Source organism: Danio rerio, chromosome 18, assembly GCF_052040795.2.
Source record: "Danio rerio strain M-AB ecotype USA chromosome 18, GRCz13ab, whole genome shotgun sequence".
Classification (NCBI taxonomy): domain Eukaryota; kingdom Metazoa; phylum Chordata; class Actinopteri; order Cypriniformes; family Danionidae; genus Danio; species Danio rerio.
Genome location: NC_141038.1, coordinates 13,428,897 through 13,441,967, shown reverse-complemented (window position 1 = coordinate 13,441,967; position 13,071 = coordinate 13,428,897). Strand labels below are relative to the sequence as shown.

Below are 13,071 nucleotides of genomic sequence, written 5' to 3'. Positions count from 1 at the left end.
TATGTACATTTAGCTGTATTTTATATGCATAATTCTAAAAAGAATACACTTAAAATACAAATAAAATAAAAATGTGATCGCATACACTTTTTTAAATGACCTGCATCTTATAATGTAAACATCAAATGCATTGTATTTTTTATAGCCTTTTGAATTGGATCAGTGTATATTGTCTGTTGTGACCACAAACCATTTATCACACTTGCCCTTTCAACGAACATGAATAATGAAGATATTCCTACTCCTTGAATGTTTTATTATTGTCAGGAAGTTGATTTATAATGCACTTTGTAGTATATTTGTTGCAATCCTCAAGTTCTATTCAATATTTGGGTTTTTAGTGGTTAACAACTCATTGCTAATAGATAATCTGTGAATAATGTCCTACATTTAAGTGTGTTTCTTGCACAAAATCACTGTACAGCTTCAAAAGATTTATTTAACTACTTTTTACTATTAAACCTTAATCAGTTTTATGGTTGAAGAATGTTGGAAACTGGTAACCATTGTCATTCATACCAGAAAAAAACAAATCATATGGAAGTCAATGGGTACGCTGCAAAAAATGCTTTTTTTGTCCTGTTTCTAGTCCAAATATCTAAAAACATTTAAAATCAAGCAAACATATGGTCTTCTTTTAAGTAATCATATGTTAAAATGAAGAGAGTTTCTCCTTAAAACAAGCAAAATAATCTGCAATAGGGGTAAGCACAATAATTTTATGTCATAAAGAATAACAAGCTTATTGTGCGTACCCCATTTGCAGATTATTTTGCTTGTTTTAAGTTTGCTTTGTTTTAATTTTGGCATATTATTTCTTAAAATATGACAATTTTTGATTGTCAAGAAAATGACTTAAACTTTTTTTAGATATTTGGACTGAAACAAGACAGAAAAAATCTAAGTAAGATTTTTGCAGTGTACTGATTACTGTCTGGTTATGTAAAAGCTACTACAGCATTCTTCAAAATATGTTCTTTGTGTTCAAAAGAAACTAAAACAGTTTTAGAATAAAAAGAGGGTGAGTTAATGATTACAAAATGTACATTTTGGGTGAACTAACCCTTTAAAACTGCTTTTAGGGGTATGGTTTACTCATAACAGAAAAGTAAGTACAACAGAAAGCATCAATTTAATTTTGGGAGAAGTATCCCTTTAAAGCTTACAGTTTTTCTTGTTAAAGGAATAGCTCACACAAAAATTTCATCATTTACTCACCCCTTACTTGTTCCACACCTGTTTGAGTTTCTTTCTTCTGTTGAACACAAAAGAAGATGTTTTGAAAAAAGCTAAAAACCGTAGAACTCCAAACCTTTAGTTTTTTTGTACAATTAAAGTCAATGGTTACATGTTTTTCAGTTTTTTATATATTTTCTTTAGTGTTAAACTCAAAGGTAGATTACATGTTTTGGAGAACTATCCATCTCTTTAAATTGTGACGTACTGTATGCAAGACAGTTTTCAGGTCCAAGCCTCAACTCATTTCAAATTGAAAAACGTTCTCAATATTATTGTATCTCAATTATGTTCTCAATTGTTATCATTGTATATTCATAATTAATTAATTCATAACACATTAAAGTAAATCTACAAAATTATGGTCAAAATCTTGCAGGCATTGATATTTAACAATATATAAAAGATGAATCACTGTCTGACAATCATAGTTAGGCTATAATGTCATAATGAACATCATCAAACTCGATTTCCAATACTATTACAGGCATGGGATGATAACTGGTTTCAAGGTTTACCGTGGTTGGGAAAAGACAAGATATTAAAACCGCAAAAATGTTTTGTTCTATCATTTATAAGTTATACTGTACGTAGGCCCACACGGAATCTGCGTGCGCAGAATTCTGCAGACTTTCCACAGAATTCCGGAGATTTCTGCAGATTTTTAGCCCATCATTAATTCTGTTTATTTACTTGAGTAAATGTGTAAATCTGAATTTATTCAGTTTTTATTCAGTAATTTATTACTTTTTCTTTCATATATTAAGGCTTTAGTTATGATACTCCGCTGGATACTCCCAAAATAATTCCGCATAAATCCGCAGATTTTTACCAAAATTCTCAGCAGAAATAGCAAAAAACATCCGCAGATTCCGTCTGGTTCTGGTCATACATAAAGTTTTTTTTTATGTGTTGTAAGGATATCTGTGTTTTTGAAGCTAATGAACCAAGTAGAAGTCAATGGTTTATTTTAATTGGGTAGCCTGGCATGTTTAATGTCCCAAAATATTATAAATGTTTGCTAAAATGTAATAAATTTTGTTAAATGGGGGAAAAAGTTATTTTTAAGAAATTACTTTACAGCATTAAACACAATACTGTGATACCTTAAAAGTGAGATCTGTTTATCCAAGGTTATCATACTATCTGAAACTTATACCAGCCTATGCCTAATTACAGTACACTCTGAGACTATATTATTGCCATTTGTTGTTCGCTTTTTTAGCATCTGATAGAGCGTTTGGATCCAGAAACTGTATTGTGATGTCAGACTTAATAAGGATTTTTCTTTTTCGTTCCTTTTAATAGCTGAACTCTGGGGAGAAGACACAAAGCAAGCGGATTCTCTACTGTGATTAATTCAGCAACAGAAGTGTGAATAAGCCCTCATTGTGATTTAAAATGAGGGCCTTTTGGTGTCCCAGAATCCCCGCTGAAGGTCCTGTGCCTCGCAGCTGCGCTCTGAGAGAAAACAAGAGACAGAGAGACGTACAGGACTCGCGTATGGGACGTTTCTCTGGATCTGTGCTGCATAATGTAAGAGGGCAGATGGTTTGGGGAGAAAATGGATCTGCAAAGCCGACTTTCTCCATCTGGATGTTGCTTTTTTGGAGCAGGCTGGTTATAGTCACACTATGATGCCAACTCGATAACTAGTCTCTAAACTATAGTCGTCTCTGAATGTGACGTTTTTTGTAAATGTTAGAAAATTACTACAATTTTCAACATCTTTGAGTTACTGTAAAATGAATGAAACATGAAAAATACACAACAGTTCTGTCTGGTTCTCAAATCTGATTGGCTGATAGCTGTGCAGTATTATGCAATTTCAGAACTCCTACAGCCTCCTCACCCTTCTGTGTTACTCCGCCCACATAGAGTGACAGCAGATCAATAAACTCACTACAGTTTGACAAATATTGCAGCTGTTGGACAACATAATGTACTTTTGAGGCTTTTTAGGTGAGAATAATTGCAACTAAACAGTTTATTTATTAGAATAGTGCCTATTTTAAAATATTTATAATTTCTGAGAGACAGCGCGTCCGCATTAATCAGTCATACTGAGCAGAGCAAAGATTGTTGACGTTGTCATCCACAAGATGGCGACAGAGACCACATAATAAGCCCTTAGAGGAGAAAAACACAGTAATTCTTAACTACAGCTGATCAATAATGATCAAATCATTATAAAACTGGTGACATTCTAAGTCGATCTCTCTTTTTTATGTCGCAGTGCTGTATTTATACCATAGTAATTGTAGTGTGTTGAGTGTGCGATGAGACTCACATATCAGGAATATATGTATTTTGTGTTGGACACTCTTTGTATAATCCTAAGTTACTTTTTGGTTGATCATCTTTTTGTTTTAATGAGTCTCCTGTTTTCGTTACTGCACACTAGTTCAGTAAACAGAAAAAAAGAAATGCCTGCGTGTGTTTAGTGTTTTTTCCTTGTCGCAAACACAACAGTAACCTGGTAGTGTTTGCACTGCTTTGGCTTCTTCGGGGTTAATTATTGTGATATCTCGATTGCAACAGAGAAATACTGGGAAATCTCTGTAGACTGATGGCATTTCATGCCGTTCAGCCTTATAATCTTAAAATGTGAGCAAAATCATCTGTTTTGTCATCACTTTAGATAATACCCTAGAGAAAGATTCAAACACTAGCTCTGATGTTGGTGAATTAGTAGCAGTTTCTGCTATTCTGACGGTGAGCTGCAGATATGAATGAATGGCGGAAGAAAGTAGCTCCTCATACAAAAGGGTTTTGAGAATCTCAGTGTTTGATTTACTTTTTTATATACACTTATCCAGTTGAATAAGTATAAAATAAATTATAAATTATAATAAACACCAAAATAACTGAATATGCAATTTAATATGCAATTTTTGATCATATTAATATTTTGAATATGTCAGTTAACTATGCAAATAAGAATGATAAATTTTATATTGAAATTACTTCTGGTTCATTTTAAATTAAACATTTTAATTTTATTTATAATACTTTGATAAAATGTATTAATAAATATACAAATTAATATTAGTGCTGGACAAATATTAATTCCAATTAATCATATCCAAAATAAAAGTCTGTTCTGACTTATATATGTGTGTATTATATATGTATTTATTATGTATATGTAATACACATGCATAAAAACAAATCTATGCAAAACTTGCATAGATATTTAAATTTACATCTAAATTATTGCATATGCATATTTATTTTATATCTAAATATAAACATTTTCTCATATATGCATGCATATTCATATATTTGTTCCCAAATGATGTTAAACAGAGCAAGGAAATTTTCCCAGTATGTCTGATAATATTTTTTTCTTCTGGAGAAAGTCTTAATTATTTTATTTCGGCTAGAATAAAACACTTTTTAATTTTTTAAAAACCATTTTAAGGTTAAAATTATTAGCTCCATTAAGCTGTATTTTTTCAATAGTCTACAGCATCATCATACAATATAACTTGCCTAATTGCCCTAACCTGCCTAGTTAAGCTAATTAACCTAGTTAAGCCTTTAAACCTCACTTTAAGCTGTATTGAAATGTCTTGAAAACTATCTAGTCAAAAATTATTTACTGTCCTCATATCAAAGATAAAATAAATCAGTTATTAGAAATGAATTATTAAAACTATTATGTTAAAAAAAATTTTTTTTTAAATCTCTCTGTTAAACAGAAAATTAGGGAAAAAATTAACAGGTGGGCTAATAATTCAGGGTGGGGAATAATAATTCTGACTTCAACTGTATATAATAAACAAATTACACACGCACATTTATATTTTTTATGTTTGTCCAGCACTAATTAATATACAAAATAGTATAAATAAAATTGCAATAAAAATATCTATGTATTTTATCAAAAGTAAAAATTAAAATTGCAGATATTAAAATGTATGTGTGAATATTTTATCTATTTAAAAAAGTCATTGATTGATCAGATTCCTTATTGGCATATTTTGGTTTTCATTTACATGCAAGCATCACTGTAATTATACCTGGTAACTAATCATGCACTTTGGTTACAATGACAGGAAGCATCTGAAAACAGAAGTGTCATCTCCAACAGCTGTGATAACAGTAAACACCCCTTTGTGCAAACATTCGTGTCAATTCACCTCTGTCATGTGAACATACGTGTGCATGAAAAGCAGAAAGAAAAACAAAAGGCTGAGAGAAAGTGGCGGCTCATCAGTCAGTGCTGTCAGTGATTTGTTCCAGACAGTCGTGGTCACAGCAGTCTGTTCTCAACAGCTGCCAGCACAATCCACAAAATCCTTCTTATTTACACTCAAAACTGCCATCATTCATTCATCTATCTCAGTCAGCCAAGGCTATCGGAGATTTGTGTGCTATGAAATGCTATGATATCAGTTCAAATTGCAAGAGCATTTTGTATGTTAGTCTGTATGCAGTCTCTAATGTATAGGGTTTTCTTTTAACATTGAGAGAGTTATTCCTAAGACATTTGATATTTTATTTATTGAAAGTATTTGGTCTTTTCCTTTATTTGGTAATTTTCTTCACTTTTTATAAAAAACAAGAATCGTCTTTAAGGCATTGTTCATTTTTGCTCAAAACTTTGGGAGTTTGCCTGCGAAGTCTTGCATGCTATAATGAACAGCAGGTGTTGAGGATGTCACCAAAAATAACAGGAGATAGCACACACCTTCTTAAACAAATATTTTGAGTGGATGCCCTGTAGGCGGCATTTAAAGGACAATAAGACATTTCACAAATCAATATAAATTTACCTTTATGGGCCCTATCATACACCCGGCGCAATAAGACGGCAGGCTTAATTTTCCTTTTTTTCGCCACGTTGTTTAAATAGCAAATCCATTCACGCCATTTTGTGAAGTCTTGGGTGTTCCTGTCTAGAAAAGAGGTGTGTTAAAGTGTATTGTTGGTGCGGTGCTATTTTGAGGAACTAAAATAGACCAGCTAAAAGCAGGTTAATAGTCCAGCACAGAGTGCGTTAGTTGTGTGCCTCGCTTACACATTGCTTAAAACACGCAGGATGTACAGCAATAAACAAATATCTTTACAAATAAAAAAAAAATTAAGGATTAAAATATTACAGAAATTATTACTTTCTACATAAATATAAAAACCCCTACCTCCATGCCTCATCTCGGGCTTATTTTTTTGTTTATTCAAGACGACTTGCTTTTTTATTATGTTATTATTATTAGTATTATTTATTATATGCATATTTATATTTGTTTTACTAAAAACAAGCTTAGATTTGTCCACCTGTAAGGTTTTGAACCATATGGGTAATAGGACATGTGTTTGGATATAACTGAACACACCTTTTTATTACTGTTCATTTGTTTGCTGGAAATTAGAACAATTAAAAAATAGTTTTGAAACAAAGCTTTGCACTTAACAAACAAAATTGAATATGTAGGCTAATGGATATGTTAAGTGGAGTGCGTACATCACCGCTTCCTTATCCACGAAAGAAAGAGAAAGTGAATGTAAAGGCCGATTGGAGGAGGCTCATTCTTTATCCTTGTGCAGATGCTCTGTTTAACTGTTTACTCTCTAGTGAAGTGTTCAGTTTTTCCACTTACAAAGTCCGCTATGTAAATATCAAATGTGCCATGGCACGACGCATCTGACTCTTAAAGGGAATGGGAGATGAGACTCTGATTAGTTTAGGCCCAATCCCAATTCTATTTTTGTACCTCTACCCCTTCCCCTTGGCCCTTACAACCGAGGGTGAAGGGGAAGGACTTTAAAATTTACCCCTAAGAATTGGGACAGCACTACAGCACCTGCGCACGTCACCATATGTCATTGCGATCTCTTGCTTCATTTGAGATCTGATGATCGCGACTGCTGTAGTTATTCCAATTGTGTTATTTTTTGGCATTTAATTTTGGTAGTTATTATTAGGGATTATAGATGAAATTTTGTGGTTTTTATTTAAGCGTTTTTTTAAAGCATGACGGTAAAACATGATCGCAGTTATGAATATATTAAAACGTGCTTGTTTGTTGTAAAAATTCATAATAATGACAAAAAATACCAATTTGTGGATCTCGTTACTCACGGGTGCTGTGATTCTGCTGTTGTGGCTTGTGTATTATCAAATTTTCTTACCTCTTGGTTTCGAGTGTGGTCCTGAAAAATCTTTATTCAAAGGTTTTTTTGAAGGGGGTCCTCTTAGCCCAACTTCTTCAAGCTAAAGAGAATTGGGACACCCCTACCCCTTGACGTTAACACACAATAAGCTCAACTCTGTTAGACTATGCACCGTGGCGCAAAGTGCATTTTCCTGTCCTTAAAATAGCTAAAGTGGACTTGGACAGGCCAATGCTTTTGTGCCATGCACTTTAGACTTTGTGTCCAGATTGTTAAAATAGAGCCCTATGACTAAAGCAATTTGGTTACATAATAAATGTAGCTGATTAATGGATTATTATTATAATTTTATTTTATTATTTTTTCACTAATATTTTATTTTATTATTTATTATTATTACTATTATTTTTATTAATATGTTTTTCTTTTTTTCTTTTCAGTTTTTGTTTGTGCACTTGATGTTAAGTGTTGGTGTTTGTTGTGTAAACTGTAAAGTATGTCATTCTTGTTATCTAGTTAAGCACCACCATGTCCGATTAATTTGCCCCAAGGGGATTAATAAAGCTTTAAACTAAAATAAACTAAATCAACTATATATTTCTCAAATGTTAAATAAAAATATAGTAACATTTTCAATGACAACTGGTATAAAGTGTGAATCAGGCTTATTCCATTAAATATAGATTTTGTTTCTGAAGGAAACAAATGGGTATTGTTTTGTTTAAAATGAAAATGAATTTAAACATGGCATGAATAATAACAATAAAAAAGATGCTCTAAATTGCAACATTTTATTTAAAATCTGGAAGAACAGTAGTTTACAGAACAAAAATTATCTTTTACTATTTTAAATAATGGTTTTATGTAAACCAAGTGGTATATTTTTTCCAAAAATATGTATAAATGTAAAAATAAAACTTCATGAATCCAACTGTAATGTATTTAACACTATTCAACAACAAACATTCAGACTAATAGGAAAAAATTGACAGAATAACTGCCTAAACAAAATTCAGCACATTGCAAACAAAGCTCCACACGACTCCTCTCAAAAACACACTGAGAATTATGTAAGCAAAAATGAACCCAAACATAAATCATACACAGACTTGAATCCTGACATCAGCACACATGGCCAAAACAATCCCTTAAGCAAAGTTTTAAGAAAAAGCGAGCTCATCACATTTATTTTGTCTACTCCACTTAGTGTACAGTATATTATATATATAAATAGTAGTGGGTTGAACAGTATGTGGATGCTCGCTGACTTTTACTTCTTGTAATCTGCCAAGAACACAACACAGAAAAGTTTCTTTCTGTAAAATCTTGGTTTTCAAGCACTTCATACTTAAATTGCTCCTAGGTAAATGCATGTGCTACAAAAAAATGTCAAAATGCCAGCCATTTCACAGAAGATTCTACCTTGTGTCTATTAATCATTCCCAATGTTCTACATAAAATCTTTCAAATCTGTCTCAGTAGACACTAAACACATGCATCGACTAAAAAAGTCAACTAGGTCTTTGACAGCTAGAGAGAAAATACTGCAAATGAACAGTACCAGCACACTATTTACTGCTGATTGGTAAAGAAGCAGCTTTTAACCACAAGAAACAACTTTCCCTGTACATTTTTAATTTGCTGCTTTTTACATACTATATTAGCAAACATTACAGATAAATAACAAAAACATTTGTATACAGTTTATATTACACACACACATACTGTATATACATACTGTACATACACAGTTGAAGTCAGAGTTATTAGCCCTCCTGTTTTTTTCACCAATTTCTGTTTAACAGATTCTTTTTGCACAATTCGATAACACTTTAGAATAACTATCAGTTATAACTAGTTAATAGATCATTAATAAACTGCTATAAATGACTTGTTAAATAAAATGTAATAGTTTGTTAATTATTTATAACTGTGCCTTATAAGCACTAAATTAATTTCCCTTCAGAATCTTTAATCACATATAATCATCTCGTCACGATATTCAAATATTTCAAGGTACGCATATTAAATTAGCTTAAACAACACAATTATGGATTTTAAATTTGTTACATTAACTTAACTGATTTGTATTGGGACAACATAAATTAATGCATTTTTTACAGTTTAGAATCTTAACTTCCGATTCATGGCAACTTTAATAAAATAGAGAGATAGAGAGATAGATTTCTGCACACATAAATCAGAGCTAGAGGTGTAAACAAACAGACAAACAAACAAACAAACTGCTTTTCTGTAGCAATAGTCTGACCCTCATCTGTATCTTTCAAGACTAGCATATCTGAATTAGCTCAAGGCAAAGTCCTGAGAGGAAGAGACACAAGAGAGCCAGTGGTCAGATTCATCATCATGACTCAGACTAGAGTATGTGCTTCACGGGCTTCCTGACAGTCTGAAAGAATATAGATTGTACCAGATACAGTAGGGGAAATAAATATTGAACATATAATTTTTTTTCCTGTGTATAATATTTCTAAAAGAGCTGTTGATGGAATTAAACCAGAATTTAGTAAAACCCAAATAATACAAACATAAAAAAAAGTTTTTGTGTAATAAAAATAGAACAACACAAGAAGAAAGTACTGAACTACTGAAATGTTTTCAATCCTTTATTTAAAAGTTTTTTTGGCAGGTGATGGCAGCTTAAACACACCTCTCATATGAAAAATGAAGTCACATGCATGCTCAGTGTGTAAAAATCTTGATGGTTCTATGTGTCTTGTCTGTTGAATCTGATCTTTATTTTGTATTTTCCTATTGGATTTAAGTCAGGCGATTGGCTGGGCCATTCTACAGCTTGATTTTCTTTCTTTGAAAGCATTTGAGAGTTTCCTTGGTTGTGCTTTGGCTCATTTTCTTGCTGAAATGTCCACTCTGGTTTCATCTTCATCGTGCTGATAATGAAGATGTTGGATTGAATCAGCTAATATTAATTTACGCTGACAAAGAGGCGAGGGTTGCTGGATAACTACTGAGGGATTTCAGCTGCAGTCTGAGCTTTCACTGCCTTTCTACACCTCCTTTTCTTCATGTGTTCAATACTTTTTCCCTGCATCAATTCATTTTATTACGTATAACTTAATTTAATTTATTTAGTTTTAGTTTAATAATAATTTATTTAGTATTATTTAGTTTAGTTTTTTTATTTAGTTTTAAATTATTTAGTTTTGTTTTCTTTGCATTTATGGATTTGGTTGTTCTCAACATCTGGTGAAAATGTCAAGTCAACAGCACCTTTAGAAGGAAGCTCAAATAGTAAAAACTTCAGAGTAAAGATTTGTGATGTTTGAGCAAATATAACTGTTCTTTAGTGGTAACACAGTTTCCTAACAACACACAACACTACAAGATTGCAGCAACAAGCAATTTAGTTGTCTGCACCAGATGTGACACGACAGAAAAAATGTAAATACCAGAGCCATTTAGAAGAGCAGTACTGTGCACTGCAGTTCCAATGAAATAAGCTGTATAACTTAATTAATACAAGTTACATTTCTGTAACATTATTAAAAGTGCATAGTGATTGACTGATACAGACTGAAAGCGATAACATCAAAAATAGCATTTATCGTCCGATAACGATTTAGCCGTCGATAAATCGCGTGTCAGTGGCTCTAATACTCCAGTACATCAATATGCATTTTCTTGTCAGTGTAAACTACAGATACACAATTTTCTGAACGCACATACAGAATGATTGTGCACAGATGACATAACGAAAATATTTAAAAGTTCTTTTTCAGAAAAAATAACAACATAAGTTCAGATTTGATTATGTCTGTGAATGTAAACAATTGGAACTGGGTCTCATTAGACAACACTACTCAAACTCAACTTGGGTGGGAATTATTTAAATTCAGGGTATGGTGATGTGTACATTCTCAGAAGAACACCAAGAATTACGTCTGAGAAGTTTAAAGGACTTTAAAAAGTGTTTACTTATCTCATTTAATCTCATTTTCTTCCTCTTATCCAGTATCGCAATAATTACTCATATGTGGAGTCTACAGTATATGAGTGGTTACTCATATAGACAATAAATCAATTTGGAATGATTGTGCTTTGCTGTTGTTTTCATGCTCAAAGTGCCGCATTTCAAACATTACACACTAAGCTGAGAGTGTAAAAAGTGTAAAATGGTGTCAGGTACAGGACCTCTTTCAACATTATGGCTGATGACTGCTAACATTAACTAAAATTCACAACCTACTGTATGTAATGGATACATCTAAAGCTTGTAGAATGTTGGTGGGGTCTTTATCCCATATGCAAGGCAATTTCCTGTTGTTGTATTTTTTATCAGGTACCACCAGGGTCCATTTTCAGGTTTCAGCAACGTGTGGAGAAAAACAGAGGAACCAGGGCTGTTTTCATAGTCTCAGGAGGCTTATAAATCTAGGGTGGAGTTTGGCTAGTATGCTTTCCTCAGCAATGAAAAAAAAACAAAAAAAACAATACAGTCTCTAGAACTAAACCCTTTGAAAACACCAGATCTGACTTGCATACATTTTCGTAATGGTAAATGCTGGGTAAGTACTGCTCTATTTAATGAACCAAAAAGTTTTACTGGTTAAGACGTTAGGGAACATTAACACACCAGTATATAATGATTGACATGAGCATCAATGAAAAGCAGAAAAGTTGGAACTATCATTTATCTGTAGAATATACTTAGATTATGTATAAAAGGTAATACACTGTCTTTATAATTCATGTACACAAAATGCAGGACAGTACATAAAAATGAGTGACAGTAGACTTTTATAAACATTTAAAAAACTTACATTTATATATTAAAAAAAATATATATATATATATATATATATATATATATATATATATATATATATATATATATTTATATTTATATATTATTTTTACATTTTACTCAAAGAATCTGTAAAAATAAATGGGATTTTTAAAAATTCATTCATTCAATCATTTATTTTCTTGTCGTCTAAATATTAAAAATAATTCTTACCCATCCCAAATTTTTAAACTATAGAATAGATTGCATAAAACTAAGTTAAATGTGAAGTTTTTGGATGAATTACCTCATACAAACAGTAGGCTGAGTCTCAAATAAAACTCTGATGTACATAACTAACATACACTCACCGGCCACTTTATTAGTTGCACCTTATTTGTACCAGGATGGATCCTGTTTTGCCTGCAGAACTCTCTTAATTCATGATGCGAATCTCCCATTCCACCCCATCCCAAAGGTGCTCTATTGGATTGAGTTCTGGTGACTGTGGAGGCCATTTAAGTACAGTGAACTCATTGGATGGGTACATGCTTTCATGTTGTTGATGCCAAATTCTGACCCTACCATCCAAATTTTGCAGCAGAAATCGAGGGTCATCAGACCAGGCAACATTTTTCCAATCCTCTATTGTCCAGTTTGGTCAGCCTGTGTGAAATGTAGCCTCAGTTTTATGTTCTTAGCTGACAGGAGAGGCACCTGGGAGGTCTTCTGCTGCTGTAGCCCATCCTTCTGCATACCTCGGTTGTAACGAGGGGTATTTGAGTTACTGTTGCATTTCTATCAGCTCAAACCAGTCTGGCCATTCTCCTCTGACCTCTGGCATCAACAAGGCGTTTGCACCCACAGACCTTCCACTCACTGGATATTTTCTCTTTTTCAAATCCTTCTCTGTAAACCCTAGAGATGTGAAAATCCCAGTAGATCAGCAG

At 32.6% G+C, this 13,071-nt stretch overlaps 1 protein-coding gene across 3 annotated transcripts in view; it reads right to left on the bottom strand.

Annotated features, from left to right (window-relative positions):
- The window catches only part of bicd1a (BICD cargo adaptor 1a), a 67,302-nt gene that overhangs the window by 36,751 nt on the left and 17,480 nt on the right, over positions 1-13,071 (bottom strand). The window lies entirely within an intron of this gene.